At 53.7% G+C, this 7,390-nt stretch overlaps 1 non-coding gene and 1 pseudogene across 1 annotated transcript; both read right to left on the reverse strand.

Moving 5' to 3' along the window:
• Positions 1–1,782: 1,782 nt before the first annotated feature.
• Positions 1,783–1,896, reverse strand: LOC140580253 (U5 spliceosomal RNA). Its single transcript, XR_011984012.1, has one exon. It is a non-coding gene; the product is annotated as a U5 spliceosomal RNA (small nuclear RNA).
• A 371-nt stretch (positions 1,897–2,267) lies between these two features.
• On the reverse strand, positions 2,268–2,447 carry LOC111834026 (U2 spliceosomal RNA; annotated as a pseudogene).
• Positions 2,448–7,390: the final 4,943 nt, after the last annotated feature.

Raw genomic sequence — 7,390 nt, forward strand, 5'->3', positions numbered from 1 at the left:
TATGCCAGGTGAAGCCCGGCATGCTGGGGTTGCATGTCTTAAAACCATCAACAAGTTTAAAGGAACGAATAAAATGGCGAAAATGCCCTGAGCTGACATCCTGTCTACCCTCCAACGAGATGTTAAAGTCCCCTCCTAAAATCAAGTGTCGATCTGTAACACAGAACGGGGACAACTCTTCAAAGAGAGTTATACGGGACGAGGCCTCCACTGGAGCGTAGACACATATGGCCCGGAGGCGTTGTCCCCTCCATGTGGCGTCCACTCCCAAAACCCTGCCCTGAAGAACGGTAAACGATCTTACTTCTTCAAAGGCGCGGTCGCCAAAAAGGATCCCGACGCCTGAGGAGTGGACACCACCTACGCTCCAGTAGGATCTACCCCTCTTCCATTGGCGTGAAAAGAGAGCCTCGTCCCGCTTGTCCCGGAGGTGGACTTCCTGCAGAAATCAAATGCTGAAGGGAGAAGATGCCAGCGGATTAAAAACAGATGTGCGCTTTAAAACGTTCCTCAAACCCCTGACTTTCAAGGTGACAATATTAAAATTGGCCATGAAATGTTAAAATGGTAAAATACAATTAAAAACAACACCTCCTTTGAGGGCAGGAACGAGCCAGATGGTCCTCACCGTTACAGTGGATACAGCGACGGGGGCCCTTGCAGTCCCTGGCCATGTGCCCCGACTCCAGGCAGTTGCGGCAGCGCAGGTTGGCGCATCCCTCCAGAGTATGTCCGAAGGTGTGACACTGTCGGCAGAAGGGAGGCTGTCCAGAATAAAACAGGTAAGCCTTATTACCCTGCAAGTTAAAATAGGCTGGGGGATGGCAAAAACTGCCCGCGCCATTAGCGTCTGGGCGCAGGCGGGCCTGGAACTGGCGTCGACCAGTCCAGATCCCCCGCTCATCCTGAATGTCCTTGTGGCCAGGAAGAAGGTCCACATATTTGTTTAAAAACAGGCGGCCGGCCTCAGCGGTCACATGCGGGTTAAAACAATGGACAGTTATTACCCGCTTGTCGGGCCACCACAGCGGCTCGATGGTGTATCGTCCCAGGAGAGGGTGCTGGGCCCTCTCCTTGCTCCGCTCCAGGCCCTTGCTGTAACCCTCGTCGGTGGACAGGGTGACCTCGAAGAACTGGAAGGGGCCATTCCGCTGTACACAAAGGATGTCCTCCATGCGGAGGCCCAGCTCCCCGAAGGCCACCTCCCGGATGAAGGCCAGGCGGTCGGGGAAGGTGCCTACCTCCCCTTCGGCCCTCCAGCAGAACCGGGCTGTATTCCGCAGGCCACCGCCTGCTACCAGCCACGGCCCGCTGAAGGGCTTCTTTGCAGCTCCGCCGGCCATCGACATGGTCCACCGACGTCGTTCCTGGAGCAGAGTCCTCCTGCCGCCGTGGTCCCGACGTCCGCCGTGGTCCTGCTGCCGTCCGCCAATCCGGGATGAGCCGAGGAATGCTAAACTATAAAAACAACGGCGGTCAAGCCACCTACTGGTCACGCATTAGAGTCACCGTGCCTTCCTCTAAAAAACCCGACGCAGTCCTTTAAAAGCGATAAAAAGAGCGTAAAATCCACTTGATCTTAGCCAAAAGGCCGAGAAGCGATACCCACAAATTGCGCCCCGCCAGGCGTGCGGCATGCCGACGGAGCTGGCGCGGCTCAGCCCTCACCAGTCCCTCTGGCAGGTGTCGCCCGGCGAGTCCACGCGTGATCCAGGGAGACCACAGCCACGCCACCAGGCAGCTAACACCAGCCGCTAAGTCTTCCTTTGACAGCAGCAGTGCAGCTCTGCTTGGACAGAGCCTCCAAAAATACCCTGAACTCATCGCTATCCCTCTCCACGGAAATCTTTAGTAAAAGGCGAAAGATTTATACGGGATGAAGAGAGACCCGAGTCGATATGGGGCCGGTCGCCGTTAGCCGGGCCTGCGTGACGCCCCCGCTCGGAGTAGAATGCCCAGGGGCGTCGCAGCCGCCGTCCTCGGGGCCCCGACTCCTCCCTGTCCTCCTGTCCTCTCAAAAGACAGCAATCATTTTAACAAACATGAGGGAAAATTCAAAAGGCAAAGATGACATCATGCCTTACCTCAGCGCAGCTGTCCACCGCACAAACAGTGTGTCACCTTCCTTTAAAAAAAAAAAAAAACGGCGGGAAACGGGGGCCACGCACAGACAGGGCCCCCCCCTCACAGCACTCAGTCTATTAGTCACTCACTCACTCACTCAGTCAGTCAGTCAGTCAGTTCTGCCTTTCGACAACAGGGGGCAGTAGAGGTGCACCATTCCCGGAAGCACTGCAATACCGGGTCGATGCGTGGAGCGGACGGGGCAAGCCCCACTTCCGGCTCCCTGTTCCAAAAATCCGTTTAATATGTGGTCCCCTCCATGGGGGACGTATCAGATATTAAACTGATAAGAACAGATTTTTTTTTTTTTTATTCAATACTTTATTCAACAATTCTGCACAACAATTAAAATCACACCAATACACAAAGCATATAAACATACAACCTACACTTTTAACATTGGCATTGCCCCATCCAAGCATATTAAAACAACCTTTCCAGCATACATCTTAAGCAAATATTACAACAATGTAAAAGGTTGAAATTTTGACATAATGCACATCAATGCCAATACAATAAAACCTTAATAATAAGACATATTAAAACAGTATTAAACAAACAAAACATGCAGAACTATATACCATAAAATACTTAAAGGACCAATACAATCAACAATTAAAATTACATACATTTAAATTTTAATTACATTCATATGGCCATTTATACAAATAAAATGTCACCTCAAATGCAAGCCATTAAAAGGTTAAAACCTTAAAACAGGAACAGACCCGCAGACCACAAACTTCAAACACAAGGGTCGGGTTAAAACAGGGTTATACACCGTCCTAACACACATAAAATCTGAGACTTCGGGCATAAAATACGGTTAATCACACAAAAAGCACACCACATAGGTTAAAATGTTAATAAATACCATTAATATTAATAATAAATAATTAAGTGCTAAAAGTGATCAACCAGGATCGTGCTCAGTAAGTTTGTACATGCAGTTAAGTTAAAATATTTGAAATACAACACACGCACAAAAAACAAAGCACACTCACCTAAAACCCAAAGTACCTTCTGTGTGCTCCAGAAAGGTGCGTCATGTCCACCCTGTAGAATGGAGCGTCACCACCTAAACGAAACGGAGCTAAAGCCAAAAGAGGCCCTTCCACCTCTCCTTGGCCTCGTGGTAGCCCCGCTGGATGACGTCAGTCTCCATCCTGAAACCCAAGTCGGCCCGGATTTTATAGAATACCCCTTGTGCCTCCAGATGAACCCCTCTGCGGATGAGCGCGGTCCTGGCATTCCACAGCTCTCGCTTGGTAATGCTGACGAGCAGCCACATCCAGGGGCCGAAGGGGTTATGGAGGTAGCGGTCCCACCTCTTCAACACCTTGTTGTAGGTCAGACCGGGCTGCGGGTCCACACGTCCACACAGGCCCGCTACCAACCCCCAAACTCTCTGTGCATGCCCACAGTCCCAAAACACGTGCCTGATGGTCTCATCCTCGCTGCACTCGGGCCTGGGGCAGCGGGGGTGTCTGGTCAGCTTATGCCTATGTAAGACGTCCCTGACTGGCAGCTTACCATGAAGGCACTGCCAGTTCAGGTCCTGCAGCCTGTGATCCAAACCCTTAGGCTGGATTCTCGCCCATGTGCCTTCCTCCAGGCCCAACATGGCCCGAGTATCCCTCTGACCAAGCAAAGCCCTATAAAGCGCTCTATGCTTGGTCAAGGCCTCTGTCTTGACACCTGCCGGAATAAACTTACTCCACTTGACAGCGTGGCTGTAGTGGGCCGGCAGGGTCTCAGCCTTGGGGCCGAGGTTGGTCCACGACGCCACCAGGCGTCTCATGGGGAGAGCCAGCCACAGACGCACAAAGTGCTGATGGGGGTGCTCGAGGGGAGCTGCCAGGCGCGTGCAGAGCTGCGAGAACAGGCAGTCAAGCTTGAGAGGAAAGTCAATAACATCCCTCCCCCCACTGTCCTTTCCGAGATACATCACTTCCCTACGCACGTACTCGTACCTGCCCCCCCAGACGAGGTTGAAAACGTCTCTCGTCAGGCCTCTACGCATGAAGCGGGGCAAAGGGTACACATGTGCAAGGTAGAGCAGGGTGGGAAGAATATCCACTTTTAAGGCTAAGACCTTACCTTGGAAGGACAGGGACCTGGACTTCCACAGTCCGATCTTCCGCCTGGCGATCGCCAACCGCTTCTCCCAGTTCAAACGGGCGGCACCATCCGAAAGGAAGTTGACCCCCAACACTTTGAGAGGTCCGTCACAGAGGGTGAGACCACCTGCGACATCCTCCCTCGCCTTCCAGCTGCCGAAATACTTGGCCACCGACTTATTGAGGTTGAGCGTCGCGCCGGAGGCCCTACCGAACGCATGAACAAGGCTCATGGCATGACCGAGAGACTGATCCGAGCAGACGAAAAGGGTGGTGTCGTCTGCGTACTGGGTCAGTTTAACAGTTTTCCCCCGACTTCCTGGGATAAGAAGGCCATCGACCCCGGGGTGGGCGCGAATGGCGCACGCCAGTGGCTCTATATAGAGCGCGTAGAGGAGGGGGGAGAGGGGACATCCCTGCCTCACTCCACTCAGCTGGGGCACCAAGTCACTCAGGAAGCCATTGATAACAACATGGCTTCCAACTTCGTTATACAAAGTGTGTAACCACCCCAGATAATTGGGTCCAAAGCCAAACTTACCCAATACTTGAAACAGGAAGCGGTGATCTACCCGGTCAAAGGCTTTCTCCTGGTCCAAGCTGACCAGCAGGAGAGGGAGGTTCCTGTCCTCCACCCAGGCGATGGCGTCGCGGATGAGATGGAGGTTCCACGTCGCCGATCGACCCGGTACTCCACACGTCTGATCGCTGTGAACCAGATGAGCCATGGCCTTCTTCAGGCGTTCGGTAAGGGTCTTTGCGATAAGCTTTGTATCTACACAAAGCATGGTCAGGGGCTTCCAGTTGCCAAGGTCGGCACGTTCGCCCTTCTTGTGCAACAAAGAAAGAACCCCTGACCTCATACTCCTAGTGAGCAAACCCCGGCGCTGAACGTCCTCTACAACCTGCAGTAATTCCGGCCCGAGGACATCCCAAAAGGTGGAATAAAATTCCACCGGGAGCCCATCAAGGCCCGGTACCTTGCGGCGGTTCATCTTGCCAAGCACTGCGGTCAGCTCGGCTAAGGTGATGGGCTCTTCTCCTCCCGGGCTTCCCTGGCTCTCTGGAAAAAAAAGGCATTGCACTTTTCATTATTTTCCACAATACACATTTTGTCGCGGAGCATTAGGGCCGAGGCAGCCTGTTCATGCAGGCGCCTCAGCTCACCCTTTATGCCTAGCAGTCGCTCGTGATCGATGGCGCCCCCATTGTTGTGAGTGGCGTATTCATCCCGCAACCTTCTCTCCAGCTGCAGAATGGAGAATTTCTTCTCCATCCTGCGCTGCTTGCTGTACTGCATGGAGAAGGTTCGGATCCTGTCCTTCACACTCTCCCACCATTCGGCCACGGAGGGGAAGGTAGGCTTGTCCTTCTGCCACTCGGAGAAGTGATCTAAAAAAAGGTGTCTAAAATCGCTCTCCTCCAGGATCTGCAGGTTCATTTTCCAATAGCCGCCCCCATATTCAGGGGCGTCTATGGAAACAGTGGCCTCCACTGCCAAGTGGTCAGTGGGCCACTGTGGGGAGAGGGACACCTTTTTAAAAACAACGGGGGGTGAGGCTAAAATGTAGTCGATGCGACTGCTAGCTCTGCGACTATTATGCCAGGTGAAGCCCGGCATGCTGGGGTTGCATGTCTTAAAACCATCAACAAGTTTAAAGGAACGAATAAAATGGCGAAAATGCCCTGAGCTGACATCCTGTCTACCCTCCAACGAGATGTTAAAGTCCCCTCCTAAAATCAAGTGTCGATCTGAGACACAGAACGGGGACAACTCTTCAAAGAGAGTTATACGGGACGAGGCCTCCACTGGAGCGTAGACACATATGGCCCGGAGGCGCTGTCCCCTCCATGTGGCGTCCACTCCCAAAACCCTACCTTGAAGAACGGTAAACGATCTTATTTCTTCAAAGGTGCGGTCGCCAAAGAGGATCCCGACGCCTGAGGAGTGGACACCACCTACGCTCCAGTAGAATCTACCTCTCTTCCATTGTCGTGAAAAGAGAGCCTCGTCCCGCTGGTCCCGGAGGTGGACTTCCTGCAGAAAACAAATGCTGAAGGGAGAAGATGCCAGCTGATTAAAAACAGATGTGCGCTTTAAAACGTTCCTCAAACCCCTGACATTCAAGGTGACAATATTAAAATTGGCCATGAAATGTTAAAAAGGTAAAATACAACTAAAAACAACACACTAAAATAATAAAAGCCAGCCATTAAAAACAATAACGCATTACTGCCCCCCCTCCTCAGTCAAACCCAAAAGGCCCCCCAGTTCCAGCCCCCCCAGGTACTCCTGTTCATTTGCTTTGTCCTGCACAATACTATACTCCTGGGGGGGCGCAGGGGACTGTCCCAGGTCCCACACCAGATGGGGGGCCCCCAACTTCGGGGAGGGGGGACTCTCTCGGCCTTGGTCCCTGGCCGCCACTGCTGGCAAGGTGGCAGCCGGAGGGCTGGAAGTGTCGAGTTGTGCCACCCTTCTGCTCTTCTTCCTCCTCCGGGGGGATGCGCCGCTCTTTCTCCTCCTGCTGCTGACACCTGGAGCCTGGACTGGAGACCCCTCCTGCATTGCTGTCGCTGGGGCCTCCTCCACCTCGGCCAGGGCTTCTCCTCCTGCCCCCGTCGCCGGCTGATCCTGCCCTGATGTGGGGGCTTGCGCTCCCCCACCACTCTCCTTGCCGACAACTCCATTGCCTGACAGAGCGTCAGCATACGTAGTTTTCTTCTTAGGGCAGGAACGAGCCAGATGGTCCTCGCCGTTGCAGTAGATGCAGCGACGGGGGCCCTTGCAGTCCCTGGCCATGTGCCCCGACTCCAGGCAGTTGCGGCAGCGCAGGTTGGCGCATCCCTCCATAGTGTGTCCGAAGGTGTGACACTGTCGGCAGAAGGGAGGCTGTCCAGAATAAAACAGGTAAGCCTTATTACCCTGCAAGTTAAAATAGGCTGGGGGATGGCAAAAACTGCCCGCGCCATTAGCGTCCGGGCGCAGGCCGGCCTGGAACTGGCGTCGACCAGTCCAGATCCCCAGCTCATCCCGAATGTCCTTGTGGCCAGGAAGAAGGTATTACGCAGGCCACCGCCTGCTACCAGCCACGGCCCGCTGAAGGGCTTCCTCGCTGCACCGCCGGCCGTCGCCATCCGGGATG

Source organism: Paramormyrops kingsleyae, chromosome 18, assembly GCF_048594095.1.
Source record: "Paramormyrops kingsleyae isolate MSU_618 chromosome 18, PKINGS_0.4, whole genome shotgun sequence".
Classification (NCBI taxonomy): Eukaryota; Metazoa; Chordata; class Actinopteri; order Osteoglossiformes; family Mormyridae; genus Paramormyrops; species Paramormyrops kingsleyae.